Genomic DNA, 14,792 nt, shown 5'->3' with positions numbered 1-14,792 from the left:
TAGGAAGTAGGATTCTATTTGAGACTTAAAGGAAGCCAGAGTGGTCTATAGTTGGAGCAGAAGAGGGAGAACATTCTACTCATGGGGGACAGCCAGAGAGAATGTGCAGAGCCAGGAGATGGAGTGTCCTGTTTGTGGGACAACCAGGAGGCCAGGTCACTGGATCAAAGCATACATGTTGGGGAATAAGGTATAAGAAGACTGGAAAGGTAGGAGGGGGCTGGGTTGGGAAGCGCTTTCAATGCCAAGGCCTAGTTAAAAAGTATTTATGAAATGCCTAGTGTGTGCCAAGCACCGTGTCAAGGTAAAAACAGTTCCTGATGTCAAGGAACTCACAGTCTAAGCGGGGTGGGATTGATAACATGTAAATAACTATGTACAAAGAAGATCTACCCATCCATCAAGATTCACATGTGTATATATTCATATATGTATACATGCATGTATACACATACAGATATATGTATGTATGCACATATACATATATACATATACATGTGTGTATAAAAATATAAATTATGATGGTTTGTGCCAGAAAAACCACAGAGAAACAGAAGCATATTCCATTCCCTAGAAATTCTGGCCTCATGGGAATTTGACTGGGTAAAAAAACAGTCACAGCTCACATTTATGCAATGTTTGCATCAGCTCATCTGATCCTCACAACAAACCTGTGAGGTAGGTTCTATGGGCATTATTATCCCCATTTTACAGATGAGGAAACTAACATGTAGCAAGATTAAGTGGCTTTCCTACAGTTACACTGCTAGAGAGTCCTGGAATTCTGGACTCTTTAAAACTTGGAAAATGCCTGGGATCACATACACATGAATAGGCTGAAGGATAATTAGGAGATGAAGAAGAAAACAAGGAAAGGAAATTTCTACACCAAAAAGAAAAGGTGAAGCTGTGTGACCCTGCCAAATCACTTAACCCCATTGCCTAGCCTCCCTGTCCTCCCCCTACACACAACAGTAGAAATTAATGAAAGCATGAAAAAACCCTGGCACTTTTAAGCATAGAATAGGGAAAGGCAGAATCTGGAGAGGGGTCTGGCCTGAGCATGTCCACCCAAAAGACAGAAAGGACAGAGGAAATCCACAGAGTGTAAAGGGACACAGAGTGTCAGACTGAACCACAATATGGCGGCAATCTTAAGATGTTTCTAACCCTACTATTGTGTGGGCTAGGGGGCTGGGATAACATCTACTCTCCCCATGACCAGGACAAAGAAGGTACAGCTTCACATGGAAGTTAAGGGATTTTAAACAGTAGTAAGAATAAATCTGACAGCCAAATCACAAACTTTAAAGCTGATGAATGGTCTACTTCATGTCAGATCTTTAAAAGATCAAATGATCTCATCACCAGAAGGGACTTTTTGACACGTAGGGTCCAGCTCAGTAACTTGAATACAAGCAGCACATAACAAATGTCTGTTGAATTAAATCAAATATTAAGATTTGTAAACCATGACATTAAGTTGAATCTAAAGACATTAAGGACTGCTCAAAGCCCATTTTTCCAAGGTCAAAGAAATATACACAAGACCCTTGTTGCTGATGGATAACTAGTACTAGAAAAAGGTCACTTAAAGTGAATCCACTTAAAATGGGGATCAACATTTCATAGTAAATAGTTTTTAAAAAGGCATTTTTGGGATTTATCTTGAAAAATGAAATGAAAGTATGTAAATAAGTCTGTTTTAATTTAACAAAACTAAAGTTACAATTATAACTATGTACTAATGAACCAAAAAAAGATTTTTTTAAGGGTGTAATTTTTCCAACAAAATTATGACAGAAAAATCATAATAAAGATGGTGATTGTTACAAAAAAAATTCAAGTGCTTCATAAATTTCCCCTAAAGCCTCTGCCTCTATTAATTCTCTGATATTCAAAGCCTTCTTTTCTGATTCACTTTACAACAATCAAAAGGAGACCAGCAAAGACTAACTGGCAATGGGTAAGGACAGCCTTGTTAGAGGCTAGCTTTAAATGGCAAGGACGTCAGAGTGGAGGCTAATTTTTAAGTGGGTCAGTTCATAAGTAAATATTTTTATATTATGATGACTTTTACTCCCTTACATAGAAACACAGGGATGCAGTGTGGCACAGTGGATAGTCATCCTCTGAGTCAGGAAGACCTGGGTTCAAGTCTCAGTTGGGACACATAATGGGGTAACATTACCCTTGGAGGTCACCTAACTTCTCATGCTCCACCCCCAACAACTCATTAAGTTTTATTCTTCTCAGCTGCTGATCTGCATTGATAGGAGTTTCCCTACCTCAATGAAAACAAAGGTATGGGTCATATACAATAATATCAATCTGGGGGTGTGGATAACGAATACTCCAATAATGAACACCCCTAGTATAGTCTACTTACATTCCACTCTCCTCCTACTCTCCACTCTCCTCAAATTCACTTCTTACTCTACTTTACAGTCACTGATGGACAAAGATTCTATAACAGGAAAGCACATGACGTTTCAACCCAGAAAACAATCATCCTGTAGCATAGAGATATCACCAAAAAAAATCAGTCAATCAAGAATTTTCTGAGCAACCATGTGTCCAATTCTAGGTCAAACAGAAATGACAAAGGCTGAGAGAAGGGAGGGCTTTTTAGCATAAGTGTGGAAAAGGGAAGTAAAGCTTATCAGAAAACACGAGGGGCCAGGGCAAGCTCTTCAGGGCAGACTACCTTAAGTGACTGCTATCAACCAAGCTCTGCTCTGTTCCCCTCCTTGCAAAAATGTTCGCTTAGACTGCCAACAGCTGTGTTTACTAGGATTCATGGGAGATTTAGAAATGAAAATATGACAGCGTATCTTGAGTGGAGAGTTGCTTCAGTATTGAAAGTTTCAACAGAAATAAGACTTTAATTTTGGTGCTGACTCAATATTTTCATGTTGTCCCACTAATTTAATTTAGCAGTGGTATCTAAGCAACTGAAGTATCACTTCCTTCTTGCCCAGATATGGGGTGATTCAAGGCATGGTTCAGGACATAATGAACATCTTTTTTAAAAAATCTAAGTATTTTCCACTTGCTATAATCATCACTTTGATTTCTCACAGTGATATAATGAGGCTAAAAAAGACAAATTTTAGAATGGAAAACGGAGGAAAAAAAGGACTCTTGTCAGAGAAGAGAAGTGTAATCTTGAGCAATTCACTCCATCCTTCTGTAGTTGAGTTTTCCATTAGTACAATGGGATGAAAAGGAAAGAAGTAAAATACTGATCCATCATGAAAGGTGACTGATGGTAATTTGTGAATTCTCTCAACTAATGCTTTTTCATTCAAAAGTTCTTCACAGTATTCTTGTATGATTTGCTGAATTCAGGCAGTTTGATGGGTCATGGTCTTTGGGGAGATCTGTGATTCTTAAATTATCCCTGTACATCTTATTTGTGAGGTGTCACTCTAATGTCATGTCTGTTTTAATAGAACTGTTGCCTTTTACTTCTCTTCTTGGAATTTTCCTCCATGTCAGTAACGTATCCCAATCTGTCGTTCTCTCAGTAGTAGCTTCTACTTCTTTGGAAAGGTTTTTTTTTAATTGTGCATTCAGTTTTTCCTACTCTGCCAACTGGGTTTTCAGATTCTGCAATGAGAGCTAATTTTTGTTCTTGGAGCAACAAATTCTGACCTAATTTCATTCCCAATTTCTTTTATGAACTTTATCTTTTGAATAATTCTATAGTTTCTCTTGTCCTTTGGCTTCTAGGAGGGCCACAGGATTCTGTCTTTCATCTGCTTTACTTTCCTTCATTTTATTTCTTTGAGATTTTGGTGATTTTCACTTCTGTTTTCCCTTTTCTCTTTATCTTCTTGTGTCCCGGGTTTTTAAAGTTTATGCTATTTCTCTTTCCATTCCTGGAAGTTTAGCCTTTTTCTTGTATTCCCCCTTCACTTTTTCATGCATTCATTTGTTCTTTGCTTACATGGACATGGACATGGACACACACACACACACACACACACACACACACACACACACACGCACGCACACACCCCAGGTCACTGGATGGGGGCGGGACAACAACTTTGCAAATACAAAAGGCATTACTCCAGGCATGAGACTTGTCTTTGAAGAAAAGCTATCAGAATTAAATATATCACATCATTTATTGAAAAGCACACATCACCTATTTCACAGACTGATATGAAAACCGGAGTTGGAAGTCACTGTGCTACCTTTTAAGGATAACTTTATTGTACATTAGAAATCCTGTAGGACTGAGGCGTTCCCCTTCCAGAAGTCTAGTCCTATTTGGCCTTATTTCTACCAGGGTCCTTTTTTTCCTTTGCCTAGCTCTACCAAAATATTTTTCATCTGACATGTGTTTCCTTCCAAAATTACGTTTATTTACGTGATTCATTTCCTTTGTGCCATCATCCTGCCAGCACAGGAGAATACCGATATAAACTCACCTCTAAAATGAAGAGTTGGATTAATTGGTCTTTGAGGTCCCTTCCATATCTAGATTTATGCTTGTCCAGAAGAGTAAAATTATTTGCTTGACTAACATGGCACCCAAGTAGACCCCTATGCAGTTTTGCACACAAAATTAAGTTCAATCCAAAATTACAGTTCAGAGACCACAGAGCTGGTATTCCCTTCAAGGTCTTTCATTCAACATTTAAAAATATTTATCAAGCACTTATTATGTGCAATGCATTGCCCTAGATGCTGAAGGAGATACAAAATAAGTAGGATGCTATATGTGGCCCATAGGAGCTTACAATTTAGGACACACCCAGTACAGTGTTTTATGTTGTAAGGGGGTGTGCAAAGGTATTCTTTAAATGGCTGCTGGCCTCAAGAAACTTAGAAAATCACTAGAGAGATAAGGCATACATTGAAAAACTAAAAAAGTAAAACATAAGCTAGCATCAGAAGAGTGATATGGTCAGTAAAGAAGAGGACACAATTAGTAAGGGCTGGAGCAGCTGGACCGGGCTGGAGCAGCTGGACCTAGCTGGGTGGAACTTAAGCTGAGCACTGAAGATGGGAAGCATTTCTATAGGCAAAGGGAAAGGACGGGAGCATTCCCACCTTACTGATCATCCTGATCAAAGGCAGGGGGATCAGACTGAGTGTGGAGCATGTGAGAAACAGCAGAGACCAGCCTGAGAAGAATGGAGATCTTACATGTTTAAGAAGTAAGGGACCAGGTTGGGAACTCTCAATACCAAGACCAGAAAGTATGGAAATGACTTAGTCTGTTAATAAGTAGGAGAACACAAATTAATCGGAAAAGAACTCCATACTTCAGAAGAAATTACTGGGAAACTGGAAAGTACTTTGGCAGAAATTGGGTGTGGACCAACACCCAGGAAGCTGAATGAGGCAATATATTGTGCACTGGGCCTCGAGTCAGGAAGACCTAAGTTCAAATCCAGCCTCAGACACGTACTAGATGTGTGACTTTGGGCAAGTCACTTACCCTCTGTTTGCCTTAGTATCCTCAACTGTAAAATGAAGATAATAATAGTACCGACACCTTGCAGGTTGTGAGAAAATCAAATGATAATGCTAATTCTCTTCCCTTCACTCCTATATCATATTCCTCCCCAAACTCAAAATAAATATGCAACCTTGATATAAAGGTCACACCAGAGAATATTTAAAAGACAATGATATCACGTACCTTTCATAGATACGGCTAACAGGGAAAGTTCTTAGCTAAGTGAACAAGGGTTAAAGATAACTGCAAAAGAGAAAATGGATAATTTCAATTACATGAAATTGAAAAGCTTTTTTTTTTTTGGTGAAGCAATGGGGTAAAGCGACTTGCCCAAGGACACACACCTAGTAAGTGTCCAGGGTCTGAGGCAGATTTGAACTCAGGTCTTCCTGAATCTAGGGCCAGTGCTCTATCCACTGCAACATCTAACTGCCCCTGAAAAGCTTTTGTATGAATACAATCAATAGGAACCAGAATAAGAGGAGAATCTGACAAGCAGGAGAAAAATCTTTGAGGCAAATACCTGTCTGATAAGGGTGAACTGCCAAAATATAAAGAGAACTAACACAAACACATAAGACCAAAGATGAGGAGCCTGTACTTTCTAGGTGTACTTGGGGTGAGACTATGATAGGACTCTGTCCTTGGTCTGGCCATGTTCAATATTTTATTCACTGCTTGGATGAAGACATAGATGACAGGCTAATGAAAGCTATCAATAACAAAAAACTGGAGAGACAGACAAACACATTTTCTGTGAGACCAGAGGTTAAATTTTCAGTGTGAGCATTTATATCTCAGTAACTGGCAAACGCTGCAGATCAGGGCTTGATTCATTGCTTTACTGGTTGTCTAGACTTAAGAAAGTGATAGGAAAATGTTAATAATAAAGACGAAAATTAAAAGTGGGTCATGCTTTTTGGAAGAGCCAATTGTTAAACATTTACCACCCTTGTGTGAGACTCAGAATCGAAAAAGACCTCAATTTAGCAAGATCAAAATAACCAAGGATAAACGTAAATGCCTAAATAGGTTTTGAAAATGAGGGGGAAGGTGGTTAGATAGCAATTCACATTGTTATTTCAGCCTTCGTTTTCAAAGAGGACCAAATGACATCACTGCATGATGGTCCAGGGAGTTTTATTTGATCAAAATCTCAATTAGTCAACAAAGTGATGTGACTGTCAAAAAATCTAACTTGATCATGGCTGCCAACTTGGAAAAGATCTCAGGGGCTATCCAGTCCAACTCCCTTATCAGTCCCAGGGAAGCAACATCACAAAGGTAGGCTTTGAATTCAGGTATGCCATCCCACGACACACAGCAGTAAGAGAAGCATAACACTCACAAGAAAAGAAATAACATGTATGGGCAGACACATCATAAATCAATACAGAAATACCTTTGCCTGTCATCCTAGTACAATAGCTTCCAATATTCTTGGCCCACATATAAAATTCTCCTGAGCACCATGAACTATTCAATGTTAACTTGTTTCCCAAGGTTGATGGGTATCATGACTTGGAGGGGGAAAGAGGGCAGGTAGAAGGATCTGCACACATACATTTTCCCTATGACACTCCCACCAAAACTAGACTGAGGCCCTCTCTGCCCTTCCTCTTAGGTGAGTCCACAGGTTACCATCAAGATCTAGCTTTAGGAATACAAGGGATTAACCCCCTGCCTTTTTAAAATTTTTTTTTATTTTTACTCCTCAACTACCTGTCACCACTTACCAGAAGGGATATCAGAATCCTCCTGATTAATCATCCAGCTTCTGGATACCAAGCACAGACCACATGAAAGATGTGAGTGGGTTGTTACCCATTCTGTCATTTCTGAGGACAGTACAAGGAGAAAAAAGGGTCGTGTTCTCAGATGCCTGCCATTTAAAAGCCTTTTGGTAAGAAAAGAGATCCCAGCTCTTCTATAGCTTCCTGCCAGACTTCTGAAGGTGCTAACTCCCGGGTATAACAAGCCTCAGCTTGTAGCACCTTCGTCTACACTTAGGTCTTGTTGGTGAATTCCCAAAATGTGTTGCATAAAGTCCAGTTTGGCAAGTTCTTGTGGGCATAAACCAGTAACTTGTTCTTCCAGTAATCGTTTCACCTGCTAAGACACTTCATGCTATTGCTATCTGACAACTGGCTATGGGATAGCTCTGTCTATTTAGCACCTTTTCCATTTACTATTGTAAAAAGGAAAAGGAAAATCCTATCTGCTTAAAAAACTACATTTTCTGTGACCACCACAAGCATCAACTAGCAACGGTGGTGAGCTTCATATGATCAAGTGCTTGGATAAGTTTAAAGAGCTTAAAAACTGCTGAGATGATGTAGAGTCAAGAGCAAGGGGCAATGTTAATCACACATTTTCTGAGTGTCTAGTAAGTTAACAATGCTTTGCAAAGTAGAAAGAGGTATAGGACAGTCATTATCCTCACGGAGTTTATGTTAGAGGTTGGGGACTGGGCAATGCACGTGAAGAAAATGAACAAGAAGCAGAAGTTGGGTGCCAAATGAAGAGAAACTTAAATGCTGGTGGAACTCAGAAGGAGTGGTCACTGTGGCTGAATTGGTCAGGGAATCAGAGACTCTCTGAGGAAGGTACCTCAAAGATCGTCTAATCAAGCAGATGCCTAAACCAAGAGCTCCCACTACCAAAAAACCCAAAAGATGGTCATGGGGTTTCCACAGGAAGACCTCCAGTAACTGGGAGTTACTCACTGAGTAACTTACTATCCCCCAAGACAAGTCATTTCATTTTGGGAAAGCTTCAATTTTGGAAATTCCTTCCTTACATTCTAAGCCAAAATCAGCCTCCTCATCATTTGCACTTACTGGTTCTAGTATTTCCTCTGGGGCCAATTCAATTCAACAAGTATTTATTTTTTATTTTTAGGCAACTGGGGTTAAGTGACTTGCCCAAAGTCATACAGCTAGTAAGTGTCAAGTGTTTGGTCTGAGGCCAGATTTGAACTCGGGTCCTCCTGACTTCAGGGCTGGTGCTCTATCCACTGCGCCACCTAGCCGCCCCTTCAACAAGTATTTCTTAAGTACCTACATTCCAGGCACCCCTTCCTCCAAGAAGCTTCCATTTTATTGGAGGGAAAACAAAATGTATAGATATAAATATGTGTGTATATGTGTGTGTATATCACATACATACATATATGTGAGTATACGAAGGTGCGTGTACACACACACACAAGGTTGGGGTGGAGGGGAATCAGGAGAGGCCTTGGGTAGGAGGAGGTGGCCCTTGAGCTCAGGTCTGAAAGGAGTTGAGGATTACAAAAGAAGGAGGTGAGGAAAGGGTGCATTCTAGGCAAGGGGACAGCCAGTAGAGAGGCAGAGAGGTAGAGGGAATGCCAAATGAAAAACGGTATGGAAAAACAGCAGCAGCAGCAAAGGAAAGGCAATCGCTGGTAGACAATCTCCAAAAGGCATTACAGAATTAAGAAAAGAATGAACAAAGACACAGCAAAATACAGGCCATTTTTGGAGGGCACTGTCAGAACCCGAATATGGTTTGAACGTAGAATATGTGAGGTACAATGGGAAAAAACCCACTGCCTCTAGCATCAGGAAACCTGGGTTCAAACCCTGGACAAATCACTGAACTTCTCTGGGCCTCAGGTTCCACATTTATGAAATGAGGGAGGGGCTGGACTAGATTGCCTTTAGGTCTACCACCAGCCCCCGATATGTAATCCTACGAACAGTGAGAGAATGATGGAACCGAATCAATGCTCTCAAAAAGATCTCTTTCTAAATAGTGGATGTAAGCCAATGACAAAAGTTTTAAATTTACCCCAAAGCACTAAGTCCAGCCAAATTAGGAAGGAGGTATTATTATCACCATATGGAGAAAACAAAGCCCAGGAAAGTGAAAGTGGGACCACCCACCCACATTTCAAAAATCAAAAGCCTTTCCTTTTTACATTCAGATTTTCAAGTACCATTTTCAGAACACCCCAGCAACATGCTGATTATAACCCTCTCATAGACACAAACCATATCATCATAAGCTCCTCGAGGTCAGGGACTGTCTTTCGTCTTTTTTGGTATCCCCAGAGCTTTGCATGGTGCCTGGCACACAGAAGGCACTTAATAAATGTTTACTGATTGATACCATAAAGTGAAAATGGAAGTGGTGGATTAATAAACATGCCCCACCAGAGTAGGGAAGATAATCTGGCTAACCAAGCTGAACTGCCCATATTCTGTACCACCACCCTTTTTTTCCCTCTTAAAAAACACACTTTATGTCTGTTGTTTTTATATGATAAGTCATTTTTGGATATAATCCATGGTCCCACCCTTTAGCACAGAACTCTTTCTTATAACAAAGAAAAAAGTTAAGCAAAACCAACTGATGAAGTAACTGTATCTGACAGATTATGGAATCTTCTGCACCTAGGTTTCCATTTCTTTGCCAAGAGGAAGAAGAGGTTTATTTGATTATCTCTTCTCTAGTAAAAAGACTGGTTACTACAATTACTCAGACTTTAGTTTCCTTTTAGTGATCATTTAAATTGGGATTGTACTTTATTCCAAGTTTTTTAATTTTTTATTTAATTTAATTTTAATTTTTTACTTTTTAAGAAGTAAAGAGAGAAAGAATTACAGTCTTTACATCTCTCAGTATGGGGTGGGACTATGAAAATTTAGTATGGCATGGGAAATAAGTCATTGCAATTTTTTTTTATTAAAGAACAACTAAAATATAGTCTCAGATCATTCATTTAAAGATTTTAGAGATTAGAAAGTAGACCTACGTATTAGCAATTGCAGTCTTTTTGATTGCCTTTTCTGGGTGATATTTGTATGTGATATTTGTGATGCTTTATATATTTTATGTTATTTTTATAATATTTTAGTGACATTTTAAAGATGATCTGTGATATTTTCATATGCTTTAAGAATTCTCCCCTCTGAGGTATTTTGAAAATTCATCACTGCATGTCTTTAAAGTTGTGTATTTCACACCCTGAGGAGGTAGTATCCACTGCAGTGGTTCTATTAAATTTGCTGAAGAGGAGAGTTGACTATAGAAACATCATTAGCTTACTCCTGTCTTTTTGTTTTCTTTCCAGGTTCACGTACAAAATGCTCTTGGGATGATCTAACTTTCCTAGGGCTCAAGCATTCTGCAGGGTTGGTTTCCTCTCCATTGCTTCTTGCTCTTTTATGATGAGACACTTGTAAACTTCTATCTTAAACAAAACCTGGATTGGCCTTCGTTGCCACATTGCTCTGCTTGGCAACCAATCAATTGCTTAACAGACAAGGTGGTTTCTGAGCTCCTATGGCCCTCTCATTAGGGTGACTGTTGTGCATCACAAAATTCTCTAAGTAACAATGACAGAGTTAATGACTTAAAGCATTTTCCAATTTTCCAGAGTTCACAGGATTTTGAAGATTTATAATTGAAAGGGAAGTTAAATCCTATCCATTCCACCCTTCTCATTTTACAGCTACAGAAACTGAGGCGAGAGGCGATGTGACTCGCAGTTAAAGTATGTCAGGTGGGAGCTGCTATGATAACATGCAGTGCATTATTCTTGTCTTTACCTTCCCTTCTAAATTACCTTTATGATTATCAGTCAATGATCTGACTGCACACAGATAGCTAATTCTGAAATGACTCCCACATCAGTAACTAGTCATTTCCTGCCTATTAAGATGCAGCCAATTTCACTTGTGATGTTGTTTGGTGTTCACCACAATTAGGACTCTCATCCTGAATGATATACAGGCCTCAGTTTCTAATGAAGTGTTCATGATCCTCCCCTCCGTATTCACAATTGCAGTGAAATAATTGTGTGTCAAGTTATACACCACCTTGCTTTGAAGCATCTAATCAAACTCTTTATTGAATTTCTCTACTTTTCACCCTATACCGTTGGTGCATAAGTTACAATTATCAAAATCCTCTGGGCCTCAGTTTCCTCATCTGTAAAATGAGGGGGGCAGGACCAGATGGTCCCTAAGGGTCCCTTCCAGTTCTAAATCTAGGCTACTATGATCATCATGGTGGGCTCTTAGCTTGTGTTTACCACGAGTATTGCCTGATCAGTCACAGTCAGACATACTGCACCTTGACTCCAACACAGTGATGTCATTTTGGTCTTCTTTGAGAATGAAGGCCAACAGCCAATCGTGGGCAATATGAATTGGGATAATCAAGGTTCCCATGAAATGCTTCTTGTGGTCTCTGGTCACACAACAGAGCCCTTAGACTGGTCTTCCCTGGAGAATGCCAACTCTTCTACTCCATTTATTCAGTCCTCCAAAGGGAACCTGTAGGAGTTATTCTTTTATTAAGGTTCTTTTTTTTTTTTTAAGTTTCTTGGTATTACTATGGAGGTGATTCAGTTCCTTTAGCACTTTATCCCCTTGGTCACTGGACAAAGACTGCACATAAGGAGTATCAGGAGTTAAAATCAACTAGTGTTTATCAATGATCTCAGAACGGTGCAATTTGTAACAGCTCCTACCCCCTACCTCCTTTTCCACCATTCCACTAACATCACTACAGAAACAGGTTGCACAGGACTGGCAGCTATCATGTATGTTTATACTCATCCCCAAGGCCAAAAAAATCTGCCTAGATGTTAAGGGATCTTGCTGGTGATGAGCCCCTAACTCAGCCAGGTTGGTCTTCAAATAACAAACACTGTCTGTCATAGGGCCCGTACTTGAAGCATTTCCACCTGTAGAACCTGCCAGGGAGTACGTTCTCCTGGCCCAGTTTTTGAGAACTGAGGGCTCACCTCCATGCCACGATAAAGAATCAGAGAAGGATTTTTATGAGGACCAATAAGAAACTAAAAAAGTAGGATCCAGGAAGGCAATGCATAAATCCAGAGAACAGGCTTGTAATCAGGCACTCATAATCAGCATGACAGAGGAGAAACTGAAATTTGAGACATTTCCTGTTCTCTCCATCCAGAATACAAATGAGGGTATTTTTGAGCTCCCAGAAAATAATGACTTTCCACTCTGAACCAGGGGGAACAATCTCTATACAGTTTTCTCTTAAAAAAAAATAAATAAATAAATGAAATTGAAAGCTGTGGTGGGAAAAGCCTCACATTACAGATCAGCCTGTCACCAGCTAAGAATTGGACAGAATCAGGGACACCTGGTTCAAAAAACTAAAATGCGCAAAAGCCCAAGGCCCCAGACACGAAAGGCTCAGGCACCAACTTTGGCAGTCACTGCTTAGCTTTTCATGCCAAAAAAAGAGTTACTGAAATTGAAGCAACTGACACCCATGAGAGTTTTAACAAACTCCTTGGGCTCATCATTCTATAAATGAGAGCTGGGAGAAAAGTTCAACCAGTTAGATTTGACTCGTATCCACCTAAGGTCCACTGCTCATGTCTGCCCAGGGCCCCAAAGCACAATTTTGGGACCAAGATGAAATTGCATTCATAGGTTCAGCACAAAATAATAAATCACGCCTGCCCGACCAGTGAACTCAGAAGCGGTCGAGGAGGGGGATTTGCGAGCAGAGCCTTGGGCCAACCAAAATTTAAAAGACTAGAACCTAAGCTCATCAAATAACACAAGTTTCCTCTAAGGATCCCTGCTTTGAACTACTTGAATTCATTTTCTTAACTGTTCTTCAAATATGAGCAGAAATATTTGTTATGCTTAACTCAAACAACCTGAGAGATGTGAACATTGTAAATGGCCTGATCTACACAGGCCCTCCTAAAGAGCCCCTCAAAATACATCTTCTCCAAGTGGGTCTCAAAGATGGTCTGAGGGCATCTCTGGTTAGGAAACATGCGGCTATTCCTTTTCCATTCTCACTCTGGTTTATGTCCCTTAAAGGAATTGCTTAAAAGGAATGCCTAGCACACCTACTGAAAAAAGGTCTACTATAGACAGAGGGCAGCTAGGGGGAACAGTTGATAGAATGCCAGGCCTGGAGTCAGTCATTTATCTTCCTGAGTTCAAAACCAGCCTCAGACGCTTACTAGCTGTGTGACCTTGGGCAAGTAGATTAAACCTGTTTGTCTCAGTTTCCTCATCTGTCAAATAAGGTGGAGGAGGAAATGGCAAACCATTCTAGTACCTCTGCCAAGAAATCCCACATGGGGTCATGAAGAGTCGGACAAGACTGAACAATAACAACTCTGTGGGCAGAGCACTGTATTATTAGGCACTAAGAGAGATACCAACTTTAGATAAGAGAGAGTACCTGCCTTTATGGATCCTGTAGTCTAATAGGGCAACACACCTACATAAGTAACTAACAATCCACAAAATAATGGATAAGTGAATGAAGGATGTCTAGGAAAGGGAAGATCTTTCCTGACTGCAGTGGGGGAGAGCTCAGACAGCGCTTCATGGAGGTAGCGATGTCTGGGCAGGTCTTCACTAAGACAGTCACCATGAGTAGAGAGAAAGGGTGGGCGATAAGAGCCTGCAGAGATAGAATCAACAGATCTTCAAGAGAGGCCGAGCACTTCTTGACTATTTATGCTTCCTTTTGCCTGAGCTTAGAGAGGACTAGAGCAGGATGACTCATACTCCTGAAGGTGGCCTAGGAAGTTACAAACGTTCTACAGCCTGGGGCAGGAGGAAAGGAGGTGACAGTGGAAAGGGGGTATAACTGTCAGAATGCTGAGAGTGTGCTACAAATAAATGGCTCTCAGTAATGTTGCAGCCCAGGTCATACCCCAGCCCTCAAAAACAGAAATCTGGAGAATGCCACTTGAGGACACTTGATTGTACACAGCCTGAATCTCTTTCACCTGGGGTCAAGGGCAACATTATCCCTTCTACTGAAACCTGTACAGGGCTGCTCTCTGTGTGTTCACTGTAACCTACTACTGTCTGATACCCGAGATCAGAGGCCTGGTCGCCATAAATAACACCAATACTAATATTTCTAATTTATCTTTGCATTTATATCAATATGAAGAAATGAATGAAGCATTTACTTAGAGCTTATTGTGGCTCTGTTAAAAAGTTCTATGCAGTTGCTGCTCTGAAGGAGCTCACGTTCTAATAGGGGAGACAATCTATAGGGAAGGTTTCAGCCGCAAGTCAAGTGGAAAAGTCCCATCGTCCTTAGGGCTCAGTGGCAAAGCAGATGTTGATATATCAATGGGTCAATCTTTATCTTTATTAAAGTCTCAGCTCAGGGGCCACCTGCTATGGGAAACTATAAAGAAATTTCCCTTTCCCCCTGTTGTTTTTTGTACCTCTCAGAGAATCACAGAATTCTGATAGATGGAAGGGACTCCAGCTGCTACCTTGTCAAAGCCAAACATGAAGGATTCCCTACTCTA

The 14,792-nt window shown here is 40.3% G+C and overlaps 1 protein-coding gene across 1 annotated transcript in view; it reads right to left on the bottom strand.

Moving 5' to 3' along the window:
• Positions 1-14,792, bottom strand: part of NOTCH2 (notch receptor 2) — a 182,785-nt gene that overhangs the window by 59,234 nt on the left and 108,759 nt on the right.

Source organism: Phascolarctos cinereus, unplaced genomic scaffold (assembly GCF_003287225.1).
Source record: "Phascolarctos cinereus isolate Bilbo 61053 unplaced genomic scaffold, phaCin_HiC Scaffold_5;HRSCAF=322, whole genome shotgun sequence".
NCBI lineage: Eukaryota > Metazoa > Chordata > Mammalia > Diprotodontia > Phascolarctidae > Phascolarctos > Phascolarctos cinereus.
This window is presented reverse-complemented; position numbering and strand designations above follow the sequence as displayed.